General features: G+C 38.4%; 1 non-coding gene across 1 annotated transcript; it reads left to right on the top strand.

The window, feature by feature from the left end:
* Window positions 1-21,551: 21,551 nt before the first annotated feature.
* On the top strand, window positions 21,552-21,659 carry LOC148553288 (small nucleolar RNA R71). The gene has a single exon (XR_015893093.1). It is a non-coding gene; the product is annotated as a small nucleolar RNA R71 (small nucleolar RNA).
* Window positions 21,660-26,364: the final 4,705 nt, after the last annotated feature.

Consider the following 26,364-nt stretch of genomic DNA (forward strand, 5'->3'; position numbering starts at 1 on the left):
GTGGTCTGATTTGGGTGAAGAGAGCTTGTATAGTAGAGTTTAGATCGGCAAATGCTTTCTCCATGGAGGTTTGGGTTGGATAGGAGGGTTCATTTGGTTCATAGGGTGGTTGTTATGGTGGATACGGGTTAGAGTCATATGGAGGTGAATGGTTGTAGGTGGCTTGTGAGTATGGTGGTTCAAAGCTGTGTTGAGGAGAGGGTTTATAGGCATATGGTGGTGGTTGTTGATAGTCCATTGGAGGTGGTTGTTGCCATGAGGGTTGATCAAATCCTTGTGGCTCCTCCCATCTTTGATTGTTCCAACCTTGATGCCTGTTCTCATTGTAATTTCTTCTTCCTGCAACATAATTGTAACCAGACGCATAGCCAAAGGGGTGAGAGTTCATAGTAGCAAATAAAAATTAAAAATAAAAATAAAAACAAATTTAAATTAAAAGGTTATTTAAATTTTGAATTTAAATATTGAATTTTGAAATTTAATTTTTGAAATAAGATAAGATAAGATAAAAAATTTTAAAATAAAAACCAATAACCTCTTAATTTTCGAAAAGGCAAAAAAATAAAAATAAAAATAAAAACAATTAAACAAGCAAAAAGCAAATATTTACAATAACCAATAATAAGGCACACGTTTGCAATTCCCCGGCAACGGCGCCATTTTGAAGAACTGAAGATTAGTGGTTTAGAAGTTATAGTAAACTCTCGTTGCAAGTATAGTTACTAAACCAAGCAATCAACCTTTCTTACAAACGTTTTGGTTGTCACAAGTAACAAACCCCTAAAAAAATTGATAACCGAAGTATTCAAACCTCGGGTCGTCTTCTCAAGGAATTGCAGGGAGGTGTTCTTATTATTAGTTATGAGTTGTAAATTGGGGTTTTGGATCAAGGTAAAAAGTTTGTTGAATGACAAGTAAAATAAAATAATAATAACTGTAAAATAAACTCTTGGCAAGGTAGAAGAACTGAAAGTCCTATCCTGGTTATCCTTATCAATTGTGATGAGAATGGATTTTAATCCCACTTTGTTAACCTCTAACTATGAAGGTAAATCAAGTGGACTGATTAGCTTGATTCTCAAGTCCTAGTCAACTCCTGTGGAGAGACTAGCTTTAGAGCAATCCTAGTTCAATCAGAATCTGCCAATTTCAATCGCTTGTTGAGTTTGTTAACTCAAGAGTTACCAATGAGTCAACCAAAGCCAAAAGGGAAAAATCTAAATTATTTATATAAATAAAAGAAAGCAATCATAAGTTTGAAATACCTCAAAATATATTAAATAGAAAATCAATCTAAACATAGAGAGTCATAAACAAAATTGAGAAAAGAAATAAAAGAACATTAAACCTGGGATTGAGAGTCACTCCTAAAACTAAGAGCAGTCCTAAATCCTAATCCTAAGAGAGAGGAGAGAACCTCTCTCTCTAAAAACTACATCTACTCCTAAAATTGTGAATGTTAAAAGCCCCCATGAATGGATACATTTCCCCACTTTATAGCCTCTAATCTGTGTTTTTTGGGTCGCAAACTGGGTCAGAAACAGCCCCAGAATTCGCTGGTTGCGAAATCTGCCACGCTGGTTTTTCGTCACTGCGACGCGGCCGCATGGATGACGCAGTCGCGTCACCTAGCGTCAGAGCAACTATGGCATCTTATATGTCAAATCGAAGCCCCGGACGTTAGCTTTCCAACGCAACTAGAGCTGCGTCGTTTGGACCTCTGTAGCTAAAGTTATAGCCGTTTGAGTGCGAAGAGGTTAGGCTGGACAGCTTAGCAATTTCTCCAACTTCTTGTATTCCTTCCACCTTTGCATGCTTCCTTTCCATCCTCTGAGCCATTCCTGCCCTGTAATCTCTGAAATCACTTAACACACATATCAAGGCATCTAATGGTAATAAGAGAGGATTAATATTAGCAAATATAAGTCCAAAGAAGCATGTTTTCAATCAAAGCACATTATTAGGAAGGCAAATGTAAAATCATGCAAATAGTATGAATAAGTGGGTAAAGAGTTGATAAAAACCACTCAATTGAGCACAAGATAAACCATGAAATAGTGGTTTATCAACCTTCCCACACTTAAACAATAGCATGTCCTCATGCTAAGCTCAAGAGAAACAATAAAGGGGTGAAGAGGAATGGTAGAATGTATGAGATGCAACCTATCTATATGAATGCAACTACATGCAAAATGTTTGTACCTACTTGGTTAAGAGTAAATAAATTCTCCAAGACAAATATAAATCAGATTTCACTAATTCAAATTATACAATAAAGGACAAGTAAACTAGTAAGAAGATAGCTCATGAAAGCAAGGAACATAGAATCAAGCATTGAACCTTCACTGGTAGTGTATATCACTCTAGTCTCTCAAGTGTAAAGTGTATAGGGTCAATCACTCTATTCTTCCCTAGTCATGCTTTCTAAAATTTGTTCTTCACCTAACCAATCAACAATATTTAATATACCAATGCAAACATCATGAGGTCTTTTCAAGGTTGTAATGGGGCTAAGGTAAAGGTAAGGGTATATGTATATGGCTAAGTGAGCTTTATAAATTGAATCTTTAATTAACCTAAGCTTTCACCTAACATACATATACTATATATAACTCTAGAATCATGCCTAGCTACCCATAATTCCCACTTTTGTATGATTCCCATACTCATGTACCAAAATTTTGATATTTCTTTACTTTTATCACATGTGCATTGATCTTTTATTAAATTAATATTGGGGTAATTTTGTCCCCTTATTTATTTATATTATATATATATATATACATATATATTTTTTTCTTTTTCTTCTTTTTTTTTTTGGAATCATAAAAGCAAACATAACTTATCAATTCACATGGATTCTCCATTATTTTTCTATTTTGGTTTTTTTCATGAGTAGGTTCCCAAATTCCCAATATTCAAATAAATTAGAAACATGATACATTCCCTTATTAACCCATGTTCCCACAGTTTCCCCACACTTAATTGTTACACAATCCCTATCTTAAGCGAACCAAAGATTCAATTGGGATATTTAATTGTTTTTCTGCTTAAGGCTAGTGATGTGGTAAAATACAAAATAAATGGGGATTAAAAGGCTCAAGGTGGCTGACAAGGGTGATTTAAAGGGTAGGCTTATTTGGGATAAGTGAGCTAAAATCAAATAATAGCCTCAATCATATGCAAGCATGTAAATACACTAAATATTGGATATATAGAATGGAACAAAGCTAATATTGCAATTATAGAGAAGAAAATACACAAGAATAAAAATATTATGGTTAAATAGTGTAACCATATAAATAAGCTCAAAATCTCACAGGTTGTGTGTTCTTTAGCTCAAAAACTATGTTCCAAATACAACTTCAAACAAGTTTTAACACATAAAAATTAAAAAAAAAAATTTCAATTTAAATTAGTGAAATTTTTCAAAAATGGAGTTACTTTAACCAAGTAGTTACTAAATGCAAACAATCAACTACACATGCAATCTATTATGCAATGCAACAATGAACTAAGAAAGAAAATAAAACATTGGTGTTGAGATAGAAGATAACTAACCCCTGGAAGTTGGTATCGACCTCCCCACACTTAAAGATTGCACCGTCCTCGGTGCATGCTAAGATGTGCAGGTGGACGGGCTATTCCAACTAGTGCTCTTCTTCAAGGATTGTGCAGATAGACTTGTCTTGTCTCCCCTTAAGAAGTTTTTCCGCTCCCTTCGTGGTGGCCATCCTAAAAGAAGAGGGAAAAGAAAAAGTAACCCAAAAATAAAGATAGAAAAAAAAATAAAATATGGGTGTTAATGCCAGATAATAAGGGTCTCAATCACATGGTAGCTACAACATGCAGATGAGAAAACAGTAGAAGTACATGGCAAATCAGGAATGCAAAAATTTGCAAAAATAGGGAAGAGAGTGTGGGTAAGGAGAGATAATAAAAATTCATGTCAATGTAAAAGTAATACAGGTATAAAAGATTGGCATTGATATAAATAATATTACCTATCCAAAATAAAACAAGTCACTAAGCACCCAAAATAATTCAAGAGAAGATGCAACAGTTAAATAAGAAAATTTTAACACCAAAGGAAAAATAATGAATTTAGAAAAGAAAACAAAAATATGCACAAAATTAAGATGCAATGAATGACATATGCAAATAAATTAAGTAAAATAAAATAAAAGATAAGAAGAATGAGAAGGGAAAGAAGGGAAGAAGAAGTAAGTAAGAAAGGAGGGAGGAAAAATTAGGATTGGGGGAGAAAAGATAAGATATTTGGCAAATTAGGATAAGCTATGCAGCGCAAGCGACGCGGTCGCGTGGGGCACGCGGTCGCGCGGCTTGCGCTTAAACTGCTTGATGTGGTCGCATCGGTCACGCGGTCGTGTCGGTCACGCGGTCGCTTGACCCAGTTTATGCTGCTGGCGCGAGGGCAGCCTCGCGCTCACACAACTCTCTGTTCAAAATCTTGTTAGTGCCAAATTTTAAGTGACGCGATCGCATGGGGCATGCAATTGCGTGAGTGGGCTTTAAAGGAATATGACGCGGTCGCATGGGTCACGCGGCCGCGTGGGAAGGATTATGCATTCAGCACCAATCTGGCACCACTCTCGCACAACTTTCGGGTGTGCACCACTTTGCTGTCGAAATCTTGGTCACGCGGCCGCGTGGGACACGCGGTCGCGTGGGAGGCCATTATTCCCATATGACGTGGTTGCATCAGCGATGTGGTCGCGTGGGACGGTTTGTGCCATTGGCACGCCTCCAGCCACGCTCTCGCGTGACTTTCTGTTCGTTTTCTTTTCTTCCCATTGCACTGGTGATGTGGACGCGTCAGCGACGCTGCCGCGTCGCGTGCTTCTTTTTTTTTTTTTAATAATGCAGTATGCAGAATGAAATGCTAATATGAATGTGATGCAAAACTCCAGGTTCAATATAATAAAATAAAATAAAACTCGAAAACAAATAAAACTAAATAAAAATGAAAAAAGAACGATCATACCATGGTGGGTTGTCTCCCACCTAGCACTCTTAGTTAGAGTCCTTAAGTTGGACATTTGGTGAGCTCCCTGTTATGGTGGCTTATGCTTGTATTCATCCAGGAATCTCCACCAATGTTCGTGATTCCAGTAACCTCTCGGGTCCCAAACTAGGCGCAGAAAGCCTTCAAGTAAGTTAAAGCAAGTTACAAGGCCCCAAGAGTGTTGATTGCCAGAATGAATTCCGGGGTCCCAAGTCTTGCTTTTGCACCCGTCTTCAAGTTGATTATCATGATTCCGTCCGGGTGATTCAGCTTTAGAATTCTCACTGAAGCGTCCAAACAACTTCCTAGACCCATTCAATTGAGCTCTACACCATCCTTTGCGTTTAAACTTAAAGCTTCCAACCATAATGAACCTTGCAGGACAATTCTTACCACTGACCATCTTCCTCTTACTCTTAATGCCACAAAGAGCTCTAAGTTGACCATCCGTCTCCAGTAGCCCATATTCAAGTGGAATTAGAAAGCTAAGGGATATGAATTTTACTCACTTGAATGTTGTGAAGGATGATGGCAACTTAGAGGGAGCTATTTTTACTGAAATTGCAAGCTCTACTCCCTTGTGCTTTTCTCTGATAATTACCACCTCTTTGCAAGCTTCTTCAATTTCAACCTCTTCCTCTTGGTAGCTTTCTTCCAATTCAATCTTCTCTTCATTTCTTTCCAAGGGCATGGGAGGTTGTGCTTCTTCTTCTTGAATCCCCATCTCTTGATCAACCTCTTCCAAGTTCTTAATCATGATATGCCTTGGAGGTTGTACACCCTCCTCAGCATCAATTTCAATCGCCTTGGAAGGAGGTTTTATAACCTGACTTTCCCATGGAGGTTCAGCATCTCCTAAGTCTTCAACCATTTCTTCCTCTGTAATTATTATGGCTTCCTCCACTTGTTTCAATACAAAGCCATGTTCTTCATTGTCCACTGAAGCTTCTAGTGTCTCCTTCATGCTTTGCTCTTCTTTTGATTTTCCACATGTAGCCATGGGAGCACTTTGAGTGTCCGAGCGTTGGAAAGCTAATCGACTTATCGCTTGATTTAGTTGATATAGAGTTGCATGAAATTGATCCGTTGTTTCCTTGAGATGATCCCTTGATTCTTCCTTCACTAATTCTTCAACCACTCCTTCGACTTCAAGGGTTTTTACTACCTTCACCTTTAGGGCCTCCTCTAGTTCCTTATGAAGTATGGATTCGCGAAGATGATCCCTTCTCTCTTGTTCCATTCCAATAGCATCATTGAGATCATGTTGCTCTTGGATTGATGGATGTGGGTGCTCTTCCATGGATAGTGGTGATGGGATAGAGAGATCATTCTGTAGTTGACATGGAAGTGCACTAGAGCTTGAGGGTTGATTGTTGAAGGTATTTGGTGGTCTGATTTGGGTGAAGAGAGCTTGTATAGTAGAGTTTAGATCGGCAAGTGCTTTCTCCATGGAGGTTTGGGGTGGATATGAGGGTTCATTTGGTTCATAGGGTGGTTGTTATGGTGGATACGGGTTAGAGTCATATGGAGGTGAATGGTTGTAGGTGGCTTGTGAGTATGGTGGTTCAAAGCTGTGTTGAGGAGAGGGTTTATAGGCATATGGTGGTGGTTGTTGATAGTCCATTGGAGGTGGTTGTTTCCATGAGGGTTGATCAAATCCTTGTGGCTCCTCCCATCTTTGATTGTTCCAACCTTGATGCCTGTTCTCATTGTAATTTCTTCTTCCTGCAACATAATTGTAACCAGACGCATAGCCAAAGGGGTGAGAGTTCATAGTAGCAAATAAAAATTAAAAATAAAAATAAAAACAAATTTAAATTAAAAGGTTATTTAAATTTTGAATTTAAATATTGAATTTTGAAATTTAATTTTTGAAATAAGATAAGATAAGATAAAAAATTTTAAAATAAAAACCAATAACCTCTTAATTTACGAAAAGGCAAAAAAATAAAAATAAAAATAAAAACAATTAAACAAGCAAAAAGCAAATATTTACAATAACCAATAATAAGGCACACGTTTGCAATTCCCCGGCAACGGCGCCATTTTGAAGAACTGAAGATTAGTGGTTTAGAAGTTATAGTAAACTCTCGTTGCAAGTATAGTTACTAAACCAAGCAATCAACCTTTCTTACAAACGTTTTGGTTGTCACAAGTAACAAACCCCTAAAAAAATTGATAACCGAAGTATTCAAACCTTGGGTCGTCTTCTCAAGGAATTGCAGGGAGGTGTTCTTATTATTAGTTATGAGTTGTAAATTGGGGTTTTGGATCAAGGTAAAAAGTTTGTTGAATGACAAGTAAAATAAAATAATAATAACTGTAAAATAAACTCTTGGCAAGGTAGAAGAACTGGAAGTCCTATCCTGGTTATCCTTATTAATTGTGATGAGAATGGATTTTAATCCCACTTTGTTAACCTCTAACTATGAAGGTAAATCAAGTGGACTGATTAGCTTGATTCTCAAGTCCTAGTCAACTCCTGTGGAGAGACTAGCTTTAGAGCAATCCTAGTTCAATCAGAATCTGCCAATTTCAATCGCTTGTTGAGTTTGTTAACTCAAGAGTTACCAATGAGTCAACCAAAGCCAAAAGGGAAAAATCTAAATTATTTATATAAATAAAAGAAAGCAATCATAAGTTTGAAATACCTCAAAATATATTAAATAGAAAATCAATCTAAACATAGAGAGTCATAAACAAAACTGAGAAAAGAAATAAAAGAACATTAAACCTGGGATTGAGAGTCACTCCTAAAACTAAGAGCAGTCCTAAATCCTAATCCTAAGAGAGAGGAGAGAACCTCTCTCTCTAAAAACTACATCTACTCCTAAAATTGTGAATGTTAAAAGCCCCCATGAATGGATACATTTCCCCACTTTATAGCCTCTAATCTGTGTTTTTTGGGTCGCAAACTGGGTCAGAAACAGCCCCAGAATTCGCTGGTTGCGAAATCTGCCACGCTGGTTTTTCGTCACTGTGACGCGGCCGCATGGATGACGCGGTCGCGTCACCTAGCGTCAGAGCAACTATGGCATCTTATATGTCAAATCGAAGCCCCGGACGTTAGCTTTCCAACGCAACTAGAACTGCGTCGTTTGGACCTCTGTAGCTAAAGTTATAGCCGTTTGAGTGCGAAGAGGTTAGGCTGGACAGCTTAGCAATTTCTCCAACTTCTTGTATTCCTTCCACCTTTGCATGCTTCCTTTCCATCCTCTGAGCCATTCCTGCCCTGTAATCTCCGAAATCACTTAACACACATATCAAGGCATCTAATGGTAATAAGAGAGGATTAATATTAGCAAATACAAGTCCAAAGAAGCATGTTTTCAATCAAAGCACAAAATTAGTAAGGCAAATGTAAAACCATGCAAATAGTATGAATAAGTGGGTAAGGAGTTGATAAGAACCACTCAATTGAGCACATGATAAACCATGAAATAGTAGTTTATCAACGCGTCCTTGACGTGTACGCATCATTTGCAATTTTGGCAAACCACGTGTGGGCGTGCTTGACGCGCACGCGTCGCACGTAAATTTTTCCCCCTTCAATCTGAACAGAGAGTTGCGCGAAAACGGTGATGGAAGCGTGCGTTTAGCACAAATTCACCCGACGCGTGCGCGTTTTTGACGCGTACGCGTCACCTCCCTTCGACCAAGCACGCGCACGCGTACAGGATGCGTAGACGTGGATTCGAATCCATAACCCCCAGGGACGCGAGAACCCTAACATTCGCGTCCCTCCCACCCCTTCTCTCTAACGTTCCCTCTTCACCCACTCAACCTCCATAGATCAACCACCACCACCCTCCATAGACGCCCTCATCCGCCACTGTCCGTTGACCTCACAACCACCTCCAAACCACCGCAACCCCTCCCTTCCCTTTTCCTCTCTTTCTCCCTCCCACTGTTTCACCCCGCCTGCCTCCAACCACAGCTCCGCCGCGGCCACCCGTCACCGCCAGTGAGCACTGCACCACTACCCCCTTCCTCTTCTCTCCTCTCCTTCTTTCTTCTCTCTCTCTCCTCCCTCTAGCTCATGCCCTGCTCTCTGCTTTACTACTGCGCGACTCCTTCTACACCTCTTCCCATGCTACCCTGCACTGCCGCGAGGTCCACCGCTGCCACCACTACTGGGCAGCGCTACTGGGTGGCATTGCAGTCCTTTACCTTCTCACCTTTCCCAGTTCCCCCTTCCAATTCTGCTTCTGCATCCCAGGTTCCCCTACCTCATCAATGCCTCTCTGGTTTACTTTCCTTTTTATAAATTTTGTCTGTTAACTTTAGCTAGATTAGTGATTGATTCTGTTTGTTAGGATAGATAAAAATGTATGCTATTAGGTAGCTAGGTTGTGGTTAGAGGATTCTAGGCCTGATAAGTGCTCCGTTCTTGATTACTTTTTGAATATTGCATGCTTTGCTGAATAATAGTTAGTGTGCTGTGCTGATTTTTGTTCTATATGCTTTGTTCTACTGCTGCCATACTGGTATTGTATATGCAATCCTTGCTGGTTTTACGCTTGCTGCGTTCTATATTCATATGACTACTTTCCTGCTATTTGCTATCCGGGAACATCCGATTTCCTACTGGAATGCTGCCCAAATTTTAAGAAATTGTTTCGTTTTTAAACTTGCAACCTAAAATTGAACTTGTCACTTTCGAAATTGAGAATTACTTAACTTTTACCAAGTTCAATTCTTAGGTTACTTTGGCTGGCATTTCCGTGTTTATTTTGTTTCTACTGATATGCATTGAACCTTCATATGATTTCATTTTCTAAGTTAAATCCAATGCCTTTTGACTCATACTAAGCCTTCATTTGATCTTAACCTGCATTTGCTTGAATATGGTTCATTCTTTTACAATATTTGGTGCTTTCCCCTAGTGCAATCCCTTTTGAAATTGTCTTCAAATTACCTTTGGCTACATTAGTGTATATTTCACTCTTTCAATACCAATTATTGCATATTCTTTTCTTTTAACTCACTTCCTGCATATGTCAATCCTTGCTTTCTTTTCCTTTACTTGGCTTAAGTGTTCGTATCCTGTCATATCTGTTTTTATTTCAGGATGGCTGACAAAGAAAAAGCTAAGGTTACCTCTAGAAAGAGGAAGACACCTCCAGCGTCCACTCTTTTTCCCTTCGTCAATTATGCTAAAAACCCTCTTTTGGAGAAGGATAAAGCGGATCAGCAGCTATCACCTACCGATACAGACAGGTTTCCTAACCTGTATTGTGAGCTCCACTTCCTGACCTATCAGAAGAAAAACCTTAACATGGAGAAGAAACTGGCCATTCCTGCCGACCTGAAGCAATCCATTGAGGCCCGTATTCAGGGGTTGGGTCTAGGTTTTGTTGATAGGGAGTTAGGTAGGGTGAACACGTCATGGGTCAAAGAATTTTACTGTAATTTCTTCAGAGCGACCCTTGATTCGGTTTACCTGCGAGGTGAACAGATATTGGTTAGAGAGGCTGCTATTGAGGATGCTCTCCATTGTCTACCTAAGACCGGTGCCACAGATGCCTATGAGCAGGCGGAGGTAGTGATGCATTGTATGACTTTTGATTATGAGGCTTTGAGATGTGTTATTGCCACCCCAGATGCCCCTTGGGTGATGGATGCTGATAATAAGAAACCCAAGGGGATGCTGTTTGCTCATCTATCGAGAGAGGTTAGGACATGGTAGCAGATCTTTGCCACCTATGTCATGCCTACCACACATTTTACTCAGATTTCGGTGGGCATGCTCATCCTGATCGGATATGTTATGGAAGGGAAGGAGGTATACTTCTCCCGACTGATCAGAAGGTACATGTGGCAAGCACATGTCCGTGGCATACTCCCATTCCCCACTTTGGTCACTAGGATGGCTGAGCTATCCGATGCTCCTTGGAGAGCGGATGATGTGTCACCATTATCCCCAGACAACGGCAAAGTGGACTTTATTTCGTGGGGGACATGGGTGAACGAGAAGCCTCCATCCCGGCGCCCATCTAGAGCCCGAGTCAGAGCAGCGACAGCAGCGGGACCCTCTTCTTCTTTAGCTGCAGCAGGACCCTCAGCACCAGCAGCACCTTTACTACCACCAGCACCCCAGCCGACATATCTATTGGTATAGCATCTCTTCCGCTTCATGGAGCATAGTGAGCGCCGCATCATGCAACGCCTTGATAGAGTGGATCAGATGTTTATGGCACTGGGCGGTGAGTTACCCCCTCTTCCCGACTCTTCCGCATCCGACGATGAGGACCACGAGGAGGAGCCACCTCAGCCAGAGGAACCTCCATAGACACAGGCCGCCCCGAAGGCGCAGCAGCCCCCTGAGGAGCCATAGCCTGAGACCTAGCAGCCAGATGCGATTGTTGACCCCATACCAAGCCCAAGCAGTAGCCTCGAGGACGATGCTTCATTCTAAGTATGTGGAGGTCGCCGTCGTCGCCGTCGGTGGATAGCTTTATTTTGGTGAATATTTCTGGACATTTATCTCTTAGTTTATGTTATTTTGCTTTACTTTGCACTTTTTGGGATTATTGTATATACTAGTATTGTGGATACTTTTATTTTAGTTGTTGCATTTTGCACCTTAGATTGGATATATTTCATATTTTAGTTGAATTTTGCTTTATATAGTTGTTTTAGCTAGTTCTAGCTTTTGGTTGTGATTAGAAAAATATTTTAGATTGTTGAGACTTAAGTTGACCCTTTTTGCATATAAAGTTTGTGTTGATTGAAAAAGGGGATAAACTAAGGAATTTTTAGAATTTCTCAATCACAACATTGTATTTAGAATAAGCTTAGTCAAACAATGCGATTTTTCAAGGAATCTATCTATAAGGCATCACCCCAATTGATTGGAAAGTTTTGATGAACTTGCTTGAATTTTATATTTTGTAAAGCATGTTTTGAGCTAAGAACACAAGCTTGTGAGATTTGAGCCTATTGATGTGGTTTCATCTTATAACCACTTATTTTACTTCTTGTGTGCAATTGTTCTCTTCGTATGATTGTGATACTTGATTTGTTTAATTCTAATATGTCCATTATTCCTTGTATCCATGCACTTATATGATTGAGGCCATTACTTTGTTATCTTATTTACCCAAATAGCCTACCTTTTATCTTCCATTGTTAGCCAATTTTGAGCCTACGCTTAACCCAATTGTTCTTTATTTTAGCACATTACAAGCCTAAAGCGGAAAACAATAAAAGTCCCTTGTTTGGATCCTTTATTAGCAGAGGCTAGTGAGATTGTTTATTATTCAAGTTTGGGGAGATTTGGGAAAATTGGTTAGGATAAAAGGGTGTTTTGTATTTCTATATTTGGGAATTGGGTGCATACTCGTGTATTGATTAAATATATAGACCTTATGCATTGATGTTCTTGTACGTAGCTTGAAAGAAAAAAAATTGAAAAAGAAAGAAAAAGAAGAAAAATAATAAAAAGGGGACAAAATGCCCCAAAGTAAAGTTTAATAAAATCAATGCATAAGTGTTGTGAAATAAAAAGAAAATGCATGAGTATGTGAAAAAGTGAAGGATGAGTAGTTAGGTTAGCTTTGAATTTGTATAGGTCATTATATAGTTAGGTGGGAAAGTCTAGGCTAATCAAAGATTCAAACTTCTAATCCACTTAACCATGTATGATCCTACCTTGACCCTAGCCCCATTACAACCTTTAAGAAAGACCTCATGATATTTGTATGCATGCATTGAGTAATTGTTAATTGTTAGATGAAGAACAAATTTTGGAAAGCATGATTAGGGAAGAATCGAGTGAATCAACCCCTAAACACTTGAGTGACTAGAGCGGATACACATCCGGTGAGGGTTCGATTGCTCAATCACATGCATTCACCACTATCTTCTATATTCTTGCAAGTTTGTAAATCCTTTTGATAATTTAATACAATTGTGGGTTGGATTTAATTCCTATTGCTTTAGCCATTATGCTTACATATGTTCTCTTAGAAGGTTGATTTCTTTTGGCCTAAGCACTTACATTCATAATAAGTAGTTGCATTTAGATAGTTTGCATATAGTTTAGTTGCATTGAATAAATGTCATACCCTTTATTTACTTCTTGGTTTAGCATGAGGACATGCTAAGGTTTAACTGTGGAGAGGTTGATAAACCCCATTTGTAGGGTTTATCTTGTGTTGAATTTAGAGTATTTTGTCGACCTTTTCTCACATTTACTCAATGAAATAGCATGGTTTTGTGATTGTCCCCTAATTTGTGCTTGAGTGTGAAAACATGCTTTTAGACCCTTAATTTGATAATTTTAATCTTCTTTTGATTCCACTAGATGCCTTGATGTATTTGTTAGTGATTCCAGATTGAAAAGGGCTAGGAATGGATCAAAGGAGTGAAGAGAAAGTATGCAAAGTGGAGAAATCATGAAAAGCCAAAGATTTGGGATGGGCCCATGGACGCGCACGCGCACCAGACGCTTACGCGTGGATCGCGCAACACTCCAAGGATGCGTACCCGTGTTGTACGTGTACGCGTCGATGCTCGCATGTGACTCCTTTAATGAAATCGTGCCTGGCAATTTTAGGGGGGCTTCTGGCCTAGTTTTGAAGATAATCTTTGGTGGGAAAAGGCTAAAGAGACCAAGGATTGTAGTTTCTAGAGAGAGAGGCTCTCTCCTCTCTCTAGGTTTTAGGGTTTTTCTTAGTTTTGGATTTATTTCTTCTCAATTCCAGGTTCAATGTCCCTTTAATTTAGTGCTCTTATACTCTCATTTATTCTAGTACTTTGGTTTATCTATTCCTCTTGTTTATTTTTCTATTTTTCCAATTTAGTTTATGGATTCTCCATGTTAGATTCAATTTCCTCATTAATGCGATTTGAGGCATTTTATGTTTATTGCTTCTTCCTTCATTTGTTTTCATTGATGTTTGCAATTGGTTGCTTAGATTTAATATTCTCTTATTAATTTTTTATATTTTTATTTTGTGCCTTCCAAGTGTTTGATGAAATGCTTGGGAGGATTTTAATTTAGACTTTTATGTTCTTGGCTTGGGATGGTACTTAGGAACTCTTGAGTTACTAATGTCCAAGAAATCGATAATTGGAGCCATTATCTCTAGTTCTCACTAATTGAATTAGTGGAGAGCTGGGACTTATGGACTTGGATAGATATAGCTCATTTGACTTTCCTTTACTAAGTTAGAGGATGATTTAATAGGATTGATCCTTGCAATTATCATGTTGTGGTTAGTGATAAGGATAGAGATCCTTGACCACCAAACCTTGCGAAGACCTCTTTTTGTCATTTGATTTCCTTTGCAATTTACTTTTCCTGTTCTCTTATTCAAAACCTCAAAAAGATACAATCTCATAACCAATAATAAATACAGTTCCCTGCAATTCCTTTGAGAAACGACCCGAGGTTTGAATACTTCGGTTATTATTTTTAGGGATTTGTTACTTATGACCACCAACTATTGTATGAAAGGATTATTGTTGGTTTAGAAACTATACTTGCAATGAGAGTCTATTGTAAAATTCTAGACCACACAAAAATCCGTTCATCAATTACAAATCCTTCATGCAAACCCTCACTATAATTCCCATTTCCTACAATAAAGAAAAGCTAACAAGAAATAATGAAAATAAACTCCTAAAACTAGTAACAACTAATAAATAAGCAAAAGGCAAACATATTCACAAAATTACCATATATACAATAACTAATAACAAGCACACATTGCAATTCTCCGGCAACGTAGCCAAAAACTTGAAGATGGCCAATCGTCGGTATAGAATTTTCATACAAAAATAGTCTCGTCGAAGTATAGATCTAAACCAATAAATAACTCTCAATCAAAGTTTAGTTTTGGTTCTCACAAGTTCAACCCAATTAAAATAACCAAGAGTATTACTCCTGGGTCGTTCTCCCTAAGAATTCCAATCGAGTGCTAAATTATTGGTTATGAGATTCACGACGTGGGTTGATGATTAGAAGACAAAATCTAAATGACAAGAAAATTTAAATGACAATAAAGTAAATCAAACAACTAAAGATGACAAATATAAAAGAGGCATTCATGGCAAGGATTGAGAATCAAGGTCTTTTATCCTAGTCATTAATCATAACACAATAATTACCAAGAGCTAAGCCTATTACGTTATCTCCCTATTGAGAAAAACTGAAATAAGCCTAGTCAATCCCAATCCATAAGTAGAATCAATGGAAGTAAGATTAACTAACCACTTTAGATCACAATCCAAATTGGTTATTAATGACTCAAGATTACCAAGCTTCTCTTTCCAAGCCAAGAATGCTCAAAATCTACCCTAAGACTAAGCCAAGCATTTTATCAAATACTTGGTGTGCATAAAAAGAAAAGTATATTAAATTGCAAGAAATATAAAATCTAAAGCTACCAAATGCAAGAAAACAATAATAACAACTCAATTAAACAATAAGAAATATGAAAACATAAAATTAGAGTTCATGAACATAAAAAGTGACACAAGTGAGAAATTAACAAGAAGAACAAAGAAAATTAAAAATATGATCCCGTTGTAAGTATAGCTTCTAAACCAACAGAAAATCCTTTCGTACAAATGTTTTGGTTGTCACAAGTAATAAACCCCTTTAAAATTGATAACCGAAGTATTTAAACCTCGGCGCCAAAAACTCTGTACGCACGTCTTAATAAATTGTTTTTCATTCACAACTTCGATACAACTAACCAGCAAGAGCACTGGGTCGTCCAAGTAATAAACCTTACATGAGTAAGGGTCGATCCCACGAAGATTGTTGGTATGAAGCAAGCTATGGTCACCTTGTAGATCTCAGTCAGGCGGATATAAAATAGTTATGGAGTTTTCGAAAATCATATAATAAGATAAGGATAGAAATACTTATGTAAATCATTGGTGAGAATTTCAGATAAGCGCATAGAGATGCTTTCGTTCCTCTGAACCTCTGCTTTCCTGCTGTCTTCATCCAATCAATCCTACTCCTTTCCATGGCTGGCTTTATGTAAGGACATCACCGTTGTCAATGGCTACCTTTTATCCTCTCTGGAAAATGGTCCGATGCGCTGTCACTGCATGGCTAATCGTCTTGAGGCATCACCCTTGTCAATGGCTGCATCCCATCCTCTTGTGAAAATGGTCCAAATGCTCTATCACAGCATGGCTAATCATCTGAGGTTCTCGATCATACTGGAATAGCATTCACCCTCCTTTTGCGTCTGTCACTACGCCCAGCACTCGCGAGTTTGAATTTCGTCACAGTCATTCAATCCCAGAGTCCTACTCGGAATACCACAGAAAAGGTTTAGACTTTCCAAACTCTCATGAATGCCGCCATCAATCTAGCTTATACCACGAAGATTCTTATTAGGAGATCCAAGAGATACTCATTCAATCTAAGGTGGAACAAAAGTGGTTGTCAGGCACACGATCGTGGGGGAATGATGATGATTGTCACGTTCATCACATTCAGGTTGAAGTGTGAATGAATATCTTAGAAGTGGAATAAGTTGAATTGAAAAGAAAAACAGTAGTACTTTGCATTAATCTTTGAGGAACAGCAGAGCTCCACACCTTAATCTATGGAGTGCAGAAACTCTACCATTGAAAAATACATAAGTGAAAGGTTCAGGCATGGCCGAGTGGCCAGCCTCCATGATCTAAGAACTAGGCATCCAAAGATGTCTAATACAATAGTAAAAAGTCCTATTTATAATAAACTAGCTACTAGGGTTTACAGAAGTAAGTAATTGATGCATAAATCCACTTCCGGGGCCCACTTGGTGTGTGCTTGGGCTAAGCTTGAATGTTACACGTGCAGAGGCTCTTTCTGGAGTTGAACGCCATGTTGTGACATGTTTCTGGCGTTCAACTCTGGTTTGTGACGTGTTTCTGGCGTTTAACTCCAGACAGCAGCATAGAACTGGCGTTTAACGCCCTTTTACGTCATCTAAACTCGGCCAAAGTATGGACTATTATATATTTCTGGAAAGCCCTGGATGTCTACTTTCCAACGCAATTGGAAGCGCGCCATTTCGAGTTCTGTAGCTCCAGAAAATCCACTTTGAGTGCAGGGAGGTCAGAATCCAACAGCATCAGCAGTCCTTCTTCAACCTCTGAATTTGATTTTTGCTCAAGTCCCTCAATTTCAGCCAGAAAATACCTGAAATCACAGAAAAACACACAAACTCATAGTAAAGTCCAGAAATGTGAATTTAACATAAAAACTAATAAAAACCTCCCTAAAAGTAACTATATTCTACTAAAAACATACTAAAAACAATGCCAAAAAGCGTATAAATTATCCGCTCATCACAACACCAAACTTAAATTGTTGCTTGTCCCCAAGCAACTGAAAATCAAATAGGATAAAAAGAAGAGAATATACTATAAATTCCAAACTATCAATGAAACATAGCTCCAATTAAATGAGCGGGACTTGTAGTTTTTTGCCTCTTGAATAGTTTTGGCATCTCACTTTATCCATTGAAGTTCAGAATGATTGGCATCTATAGGAACTCAGAGTTCAGATAGTGTTATTGATTCTCCTAGTTCAGTATGTTGATTCTTGAACACAGCTACTTTATGAGTCTTGGCCGTGGCCCTAAGCACTTTGTTTTCCAGTATTACCACCGGATACATAAATGCCACAGACACATAACTGGGTGAACCTTTTCAGATTGTGACTCAGCTTTGCTAAAGTCCCCAATTAGAGGTGTCCAGGGTTCTTAAGCACACTCTTCTTTTGCTTTGGACCTTGACTTTAACCGCTCAGTCTCAAGTTTTCACTTGACACCTTCACGCCACAAGCACATGGTTAGGGACAGCTTGGTTTAGCCGCTTAGGCCAGGATTTTATTCCTTTAGGCCCTCCTACCCACTGATGCTCAAAGCCTTGGGATCCTTTTTATTACCCTTGCCTTTTGGTTTTAAGGGCTATTGGCTTTTTGCTCTTGCCTCTTGGTTTTAAGAGCTTTGGCTTTTTCTGCTTGCTTTTTCTCTCTATTTTTTTTCGCTATTTTGTTGTTTTTTTTTGGTTTTTTTTTTTCTGCAAGCTTTGTTCTTTGCTGCTTTTTCTTGCTTCAAGAATCATTTTTATGATTTTTCAGATTATCAAATAACATGTCTCCTCGTCATCATTCTTTCAAGAGTCAACATATTTAACATTCTTAAACAACAACTTCAAAATACATATGCACTGTTCAAGCAATCATTCAGAAAACAAGAAGTATTGTCACCACATCAATATAATTAAACTAAGTTCAAGGATAAATCCGAAACTCATGTACTTCTTGTTCTTTTGAATTAAAACATTTTTTTATTTAAGAGAGGTGATGGATTCATAGGACATTCATAACTTTAAGACATAGTTACTAATTACTAATGATCATGTAATAAGACACAAACTTAGATAAGCACTTAACATAGAAAATGAAAAACAGAGAATGTAAGAACAAGGAATGAGTCCACCTTAGTGATGGTGGCGTTTCCTTCTTGAGGAACCAATGATGTCCTTGAGCTCTTCTATGTCTCTTCCTTGTCTTTGTTGTGCTCCTCCCTCATTGCTTTTTGATCTTTTCTTATTTCATAAAGGATGATGGAGTGCTCTTGATGTTCCACCCTTAATTGTCCCATGTTGGAACTTAATTCTCCTAGGGAGGTGTTGATTTGCTCCCAATAGTTTTGTGGAGGAAAATGCATTTGAGGCATCTCCGGGATTTCTTGATGATGAGCTTCTTCATGTGCCTGTTGAGATCCATGAATGTGCTCTCTTGTTTGCTCCATCCTTTTCTTAGTGATGGGCTTGTGAGATGAATCTTTCCATCTCCCATGGCTCAGAGGTGGAAGAAATTGTCTTCCCTTTTCTCTTTCTTGAGGTTTCTCTGGCCTTAGGTGCCATTACTGGTTATGGAAAAACAAAAAAGCTATGCTTTTACCACACCAAACTTAGAATATTGCTCGCCCTCGAGCAAGAGAAGAAAGAATATATGAAGAAGAAGGAGAAAATATGGAGGAGAGGGGGGAAAGGTGTATTCGGCCAAGAAGAGAAGAGAGGGTTGTGTTGTGTGAAAATGAGGAAGAATGGAGGGCTATATACAGGGAAGGGAGGGAAATTGATTTTGAATTTTGAAGGTAGGTGGAGTTTATGAGGTAGGTTTATGGGGAAGAGTGGATGGATGTGAGTGGTGAAGTGGTGATAGGCAAGAGTGATTGGTGAAGAGTTTTGGGGAAGAGTGTTTATGGGATTGTGTGAAAGAGGGGTGAGAAGAAGTGAGTAGAGGTAGGTGGGGATTCTGTGGGGTCCACAGATCCTGAGGTGATCCTGTGGGGTCCACAGATCCTGAGGTGTTCAAGGATTTACAACCTTGCACCAAATTAGGCATGCAAAATGCCCTTGCACACAACTCTGGGCGTTCAGCACCAGATTGGTGCTTGTTCTGGGCGTTGAACGCCCATTTGTTGCCCATTTCTGGCGTTGAACGCCAAAACCATGCTTGTTCTGGGCGTTCAGCACCAGCTCTTCTCCAGGGTGCAATTTTGGTATTCAAACGCCCAGATGCTGCCCATTTTGGGCGTTCAGCGCCAGAACCATACTCTGTTCTGGCGTTGAAGGCCAACCAGATGCTTCTTACTGGCGTTTAAACGCCAATGAGATCCTCCTCCAGGGTGTGATTTTTCTTCTGCTGTTTTTGATTCCATTTTCAATTTTTATATTTATTTTGTGACTCCACATGATCATGAACCTGATAAAACATGAAAGAACAATAAAATAAAAATTGGGTTGCCTCCCAACAAGCGCTTCTTTAATGTCAATAGCTTGACAGTGGCTCTCATGGAGCCTCACAGATGTTCAGAGCATTGTTGAGACTTTCCAACACCAAACTTAGAGTTTGGATATGGGAGTTCAACACCAAACTTAGAGTTTGGTTGTGGCCTCCCAACACCAAACTTAGAGTTTGACTGTGGGGGCTCTGGTTGACTCTGTTTTGAGAGAAGCTTTTTATGCTTCCTCTCCATGTTTACAGAAGGATGACCTCGAGTTTTAAACACAAGGGAGTCCTCATTCAATTGAAGGACTAGTTCACCTCTATCAACATCAATCACAGCTCTTGCTGTGGCTAGGAAGGGTCTTCCAAGGATGATGGATTCATCCTCATCCTTCCCAGTATCTAGGACTATGAAGTCAGCAGGGATGTAAAGGCCTTCAACCTTTACTAACACGTCCTCTACTTGTCCATAAGCCTGTTTTCTTGAATTGTCTGCCATCTCTAATGAGATTTTAGTAGCTTGCACCCCAAAGATTCCCAGTTTCTCTATTACAGAGAGGGGCATGAGGTTTATCCCTGAACCAAGGTCACACAGAGCCTTTTCAAAGATCATGTTGCCTATGGTACAAGGTATTACGAACTTTCCAGGATCCTGTTTCTTCTGAGGCAATGTCAGTTGATCCAGATCACTCAGTTCATTGGTGAACAAGGGAGGTTCATCTTCCCAAGTCTCAATACCAAATAATTTGGCATTCAGCTTCATGATTGCACCAAGGTACTTGGTAACTTGCTCCTCAATAACATCCACATTCTCTTCAGAAGAGGAATACTCATCAGAGCTCATGAATGGCATAAGGAGGTTTAATGGAATCTCTATGGTCTCTAGATGACCCTCAGATTCCTTTGGTTCCTCAAAGGGAAACTCCTTATTGATCACTGGACGTCCCAGGAGGTCTTCCTCACTGGGATTCACGTCCTCCCCTTTCTCTTTGGATTCGGCCATGATGGTTATATCAATGGCCTTGCACTCTCCTTTTGGATTTTCTTCTGTATTGCTTGGGAGAGTACTAGGAGGGATTTCAGTGACTCTGTTACTCAGCTGGCCCACTTGTGCTTCCAAATTTCTAATGAGGATCTTATTTAATTCATGAAACTCACAGTGGCCTTAGATAGATCAGAGACTAAGTTTGCTAAATTAGAGGTATTTTGTTCAGAGTTCTCTGTCTGTTGCTGAGTGGATGATGGAAAAGGCTTGCTATTGCTAAAGCTATTTCTTCCACCATTATTAAAGCCTTGTTGAGGCTTTTGTTGATCCTTCCATGAGAAATTTGGATGATTTCTCCATGATGAGTTATAGGTATTTCCATAAGGTTCACCTAAGTAATTTACCTATGCTATTGCAGGGTTCTCAGGATCATAGGCCTCTTCTTCAGAAGGCGCCTCTTGAGTACTATTGGATGCAGCTTGCATTCCATTCAGACTCTGAGAAATCATATTGACTTGCTGAGTCAATATTTTGTTCTGAGCCAATATGGCATTCAGAGTATCAATTTCAAAAACTCCCTTCTTCTGAGACGTCCCATTACTCACAGGATTCCTTTCAGAAGTGTACATGAACTGGTTATTAGCAACCATGTCAATGAGTTCTTGAGCTTCTGCAGGCATTTTCTTTAGGTGAATGGATCCACCTGCAGAAGTATCTAATGACATCTTAGCTAATTCAGACAGACCATCATAGAATATATCCAGGATGGTCCAATCTGAAAGCATGTCAAAAGGACACTTTTTAGTCAGTTGCTTGTATCTCTCCCAAGCTTCATAGAGGGATTCACCTTCTTTCTGTCTGAAGGTTTGAACATCCACTCTAAGCTTGCTCAGCTTTTGAGGAGGAAAGAACATGGCTAAGAAAGCAGTGACCAGCTTATCCCAAGAGTTCAGGCTATCTTTGGGTTGAGAGTCCAACCACACTTTAGCTCTGTCTCTTACAGCAAAGGGGAAAAGCATGAGCCTGTAGACTTCAGGATCTACTCCATTAGTCTTAACAGTATCACAGATCTGCAAGAATTCAGTTAAGAACTGAAAGGGATCTTTAGATGGAAGTCCATGAAACTTGCAGTTTTGCTGCATCAGAGAAACTAGCTGAGGTTTCAGCTCAAAATTGTTTGCTCCAATGGTAGGGATGGAGATGCTTCTTCCATGTAAATTAGAATTAGGTGCAGTAAAGTCACCCAGCATCCTGCTTGCATTATTATTATTTTCGGCTGCCATCTCCTCTTTCTGTTCGAAAATTTATGAAAGGTTCTTGCTGGCTTGTTGTAATTTAGCTTCTTTTAGTTTTCTCTTCAGAGTCCTTTCAGGTTCTGGATCTGCTTCAACAAGAATGTTCTTGTCCTTGCTCCTGCTCATATGAAAAAGAGGGAACAGAAAAATAATAATAATAGGGATCCTTTTTGCCCAAGTAAAGAGGTTCCCTTATGTGAGTAGAAGGAAAGAAGAAGAGAAAATCTGAACTCAGAGAGAGAGAGAGTTCGGATTTTTGGTGAGTGAAGAAGAGAGGTTAGTAAATAACTAAATAAATAGAAGGAGATAAGAGATAGATAAAATTTTCGAAAATTATTTTTGAAAAAGAGTTAGTGATTTTCGAAAATTGTTTTTGAAAAAGGTTAGTAATTTTTGAAAATTAAAATCAAAAATTAAAATAATTAGTTAATTAAAAAGAACTTTTGAAAAAGAGGGAAGATATTTTCGAAAATTAGAGAGAGAGAGTTAGTTAGGTAGTTTTGTAAAAGATAAGAAACAAACAAAAAGTTGGTTAGTTAGTTGAAACAAATTTGAAAATTGATTTTGAGAAGATAAGAAAATAGGAAGTTAGAAAAGATATTTTAAAAATCAAATTTTTGAAAAAGATATGTTTAAAAAAAGATAAGATAAAAAGATATTTTTGAAAAGCTATGATTGAAATTAGTTTTTGAAAAAGATTTGATTTTTAGAATCACAATTAATGACTTGATTCACAAGAAATCACAAAATATGATTCTAGAACTTAAAGTTTGAATCTTTCTTAACAAGTAAGTAACAAACTTGAAATTTTTGAATCAAAACATTAATTGATGATGTTATTTTCAAAAATTATGTGATAAAGATAAGAAAAATGAAAAAGATTTGATTTTTGAAAAAGATTTTGAAAAAGATAAGATTTTTAAATTGAAAATTTGATTTGACTCATAAGAAACAACTAAATTTTAAAAAGTTTTAAAAAAGTCAACTCAAATTTTCGAATTTATGAGAAGAAAAAGGAGAAGATATTTTTTTGATTTTTGAATTTTTAATGATGAGAGAGAAAAATATGAAAATGATGCAATGCATGAAAGTTATGGATCAAAACAATGAATGCATGCAAGAATGCTATGAATGTCAAGATGAACACCAAGAACACTTTGAAGATCATGATGAACATCAAGAACATATTTTTGAAAAATTTTCAATGCAAAGAAAACATGTAAGACACCAAACTTAGAAATCTTTCATGTTTAGACACTATGAATGCAAAAATGCACATGAAAAATAAGAAAAGACACAAAACATGAAAACATCAAGATCAAACAAGAAGACTTACCAAGAACAACTTGAAGATCATGAAGAACACCATGAATGCATGATTTATTTTCGAAAAATGCAAGATGAACATGCAATTGACACCAAACTTAAAATCTGACTCAAGACTCAAACAAGAAACACAAAATATTTTTGATTTTTATGATTTTCTAATTTTTTTGTATTTTTTGAAAATTATTTGAAAAAGAAAAATAAGGATTCCAAAATTTTTAATATGAATTCCAGGAATCTTGTATTCTTATTCTAAAGCTCCAATCTGAGGGTTAGGCATGGCTTAATAGCCAGCCAAGCTTTAATATGTAACTCAGACATAACACGGCTGACATTCCAATTAACTTGCTTCCATGCTGATGGTTGGAAGCCTCAGTCCAAAAGAATTTAGACATGGCTTTACAGCCAGCCAGGCTTCACATGCTTCATGAAACACTAGAATTCATTCTTAAAAATTCTGAAGAACATAAATTAACTATTTTTGAAAAGAATTTTTATTATTTTTGAAAAGATTTATATTTTAAAATTTTTTTTTTCGAAAACAAAGGAGAAATTTTTTGAAAAAAAATTTTTTTGAAAGCTTTTTGAAAATAAAACAAAAAGAAAATTACCTAATCTGAGCAACAAGATGAACCGTCAGTTGTCCAAACTCGAACAATCCCTGACAACGGCGCCAAAAACTTGGTGCACGAAATTGTGATCTCATGGTAACGGCGCCAAAAACTCTGTACACACGTCTTAATAAATTGTTTTTCATTCACAACTTCGATACAACTAACCAGCAAGTGCACTGGGTCATCAAAGTAATAAATCTTACGTGAGTAAGGGTCGATCCCACGGAGATTGTTGGTATGAAGCAAGCTATGGTCACCTTGTAGATCTCAGTCAGGCGGATATAAAATAGTTATGGAGTTTTTGAAAATTATATAATAAGATAAGGATAGAAATACTTATGTAAATCATTGGTGAGAATTTCAGATAAGCGCATATAGATGCTTTCATTCCTCTGAACCTCTGCTTTCCTGCTGTCTTCATCCAATCAATCCTACTCCTTTCCATGGCTGGCTTTATGTAAGGACATCACCGTTGTCAATGGCTACTTTTTATCCTCTCTGAAAAATGGTCCGATGCGCTGTCACTGCATGGCTAATCGTCTGGAGGCATCACCCTTGTGAATGGCTGCATCCCATCCTCTTGTGAAAATGGTCCAAATGCTCTGTCACAGCACGGCTAATCATCTGAGGTTCTCGATCATACTGGAATAGGATTCACCCTCCTTTGGCGTCTGTCACTACGCCCAGCACTCGCGAGTTTGAATTTTGTCACAGTCATTCAATCCCAGAGTCCTACTCGGAATACCACAGACAAGGTTTAGACTTTCCAGACTCTCATGAATGCCGCCATCAATCTAGCTTATACCACGAAGATTCTGATTAGGAGATCCAAGAGATACTCATTCAATCTAAGGTGGAACGAAAGTGGTTGTCAGGCACGCGTTCGTGGGGGAATGATGATGATTGTCACGTTCATCACATTCAGGTTGAAGTGCGAATGAATATCTTAGAAGCGGAATAAGTTGAATTGAATAGAAAAATAGTAGTACTTTGCATTAATCTTTGAGGAACAGCAGAGCTCCACACCTTAATCTATGGAGTGCAGAAACTCTACCGTTGAAAAATACATAAGTGAAAGGTTCAGGCATGGCCGAGTGGCCAGCCTCCATGATCTAAGAACTAGGCGTCCAAAGATGTCTAATACAATAGTTTACAGAAGTAAGTAATTGATGCATAAATCCACTTCCGGGGCCCATTTGGTATGTGCTTGGGCTGAGCTTGAATGTTACACGTGCAGAGGCTCTTTCTGGAGTTGAACGCCAGGTTGTAACATGTTTCTGGCGTTCAACTCTGGTTTGTGACGTTTTTCTGGCGTTTAACTCCAGACAGCAGCGTAGAACTGGCGTTCAACGCCCTTTTACGTCGTCTAAACTCGGCCAAAGTATAAACTATTATATGTTGCTGGAAAGCCCTGGATGTCTACTTTTCAACTCAATTGGAAGCGCGCCATTTCGAGTTCTGTAGCTCCAGAAAATCCACTTTGAGTGCAGGAAGGTCAGAATCCAACAGTATCAGCAGTCCTTCTTCAACCTCTGAATCTGATTTTTGCTCAAGTCCCTCAATTTCAGCCAGAAAATACCTGAAATCACAGAAAAACACACAAACTCATAGTAAAGTCCAGAAATGTGAATTTAACATAAAAAATAATGAAAACATCCCTAAAAGTAACTAGATTCTACTAAAAACATACTAAAAACAATGCCAAAAAGCGTATAAATTATCCGCTCATCAATTGCCTTTCTGTTTGTTTGTTTCCTGCTGTAGTCGAAGTGACCTTTGAGGCTAGATTTATTTGGCTATTCTTTTTAGTATCTCATAGAACACTTGTAAATTGATTTTGGTGAGGTCGTCACTTTTTGGGTCGAGCTGCGTCCCTTCTAGCGCACGTCTTCTTGTTGGTTGGTTTCTCTCGTCGAACCTTCTCGAGTTATTTATAGTAATCCCTTTTTAATTGGACCTCGCCGGGTCTCTTTTTATGGGTTTACTTTTTATAACTCTGTTGCTTTAATCGGCTTGGGCCGACTTCTTTGTGTCGATCCCTTCTAAGTTATTTTTAATAATCCATTTTTGATAAGGGCTAGCCAGGCCTCTTTCTATGAATTACCTTTATAACTTTGTCGTTTTGGGGGGATTGGTCCGGCTTCTTCATGCCGGTCCTTCCCAAGTTATTTTTAGCAATCTATTTTTTCTCAAACCTTGTCGGGTCTTTTTCTATGGGTTACTTTTTATAACTTTGTCGCTTTGGGGGATTAGTACGACTTCTTCATGTCAGTCCTTCCCAAGTTATTTTTAGCAATCCATTTTTTCTTGGACCTCGTTGGGTCTTTTTCTTATAGATTACTTTTTATAAATTTTTG

The sequence above is a fragment of the Arachis ipaensis genome, chromosome B7, assembly GCF_059453495.1.
Source record: "Arachis ipaensis isolate K30076 ecotype BB chromosome B7, ASM5945349v1, whole genome shotgun sequence".
Classification (NCBI taxonomy): Eukaryota; Viridiplantae; Streptophyta; class Magnoliopsida; order Fabales; family Fabaceae; genus Arachis; species Arachis ipaensis.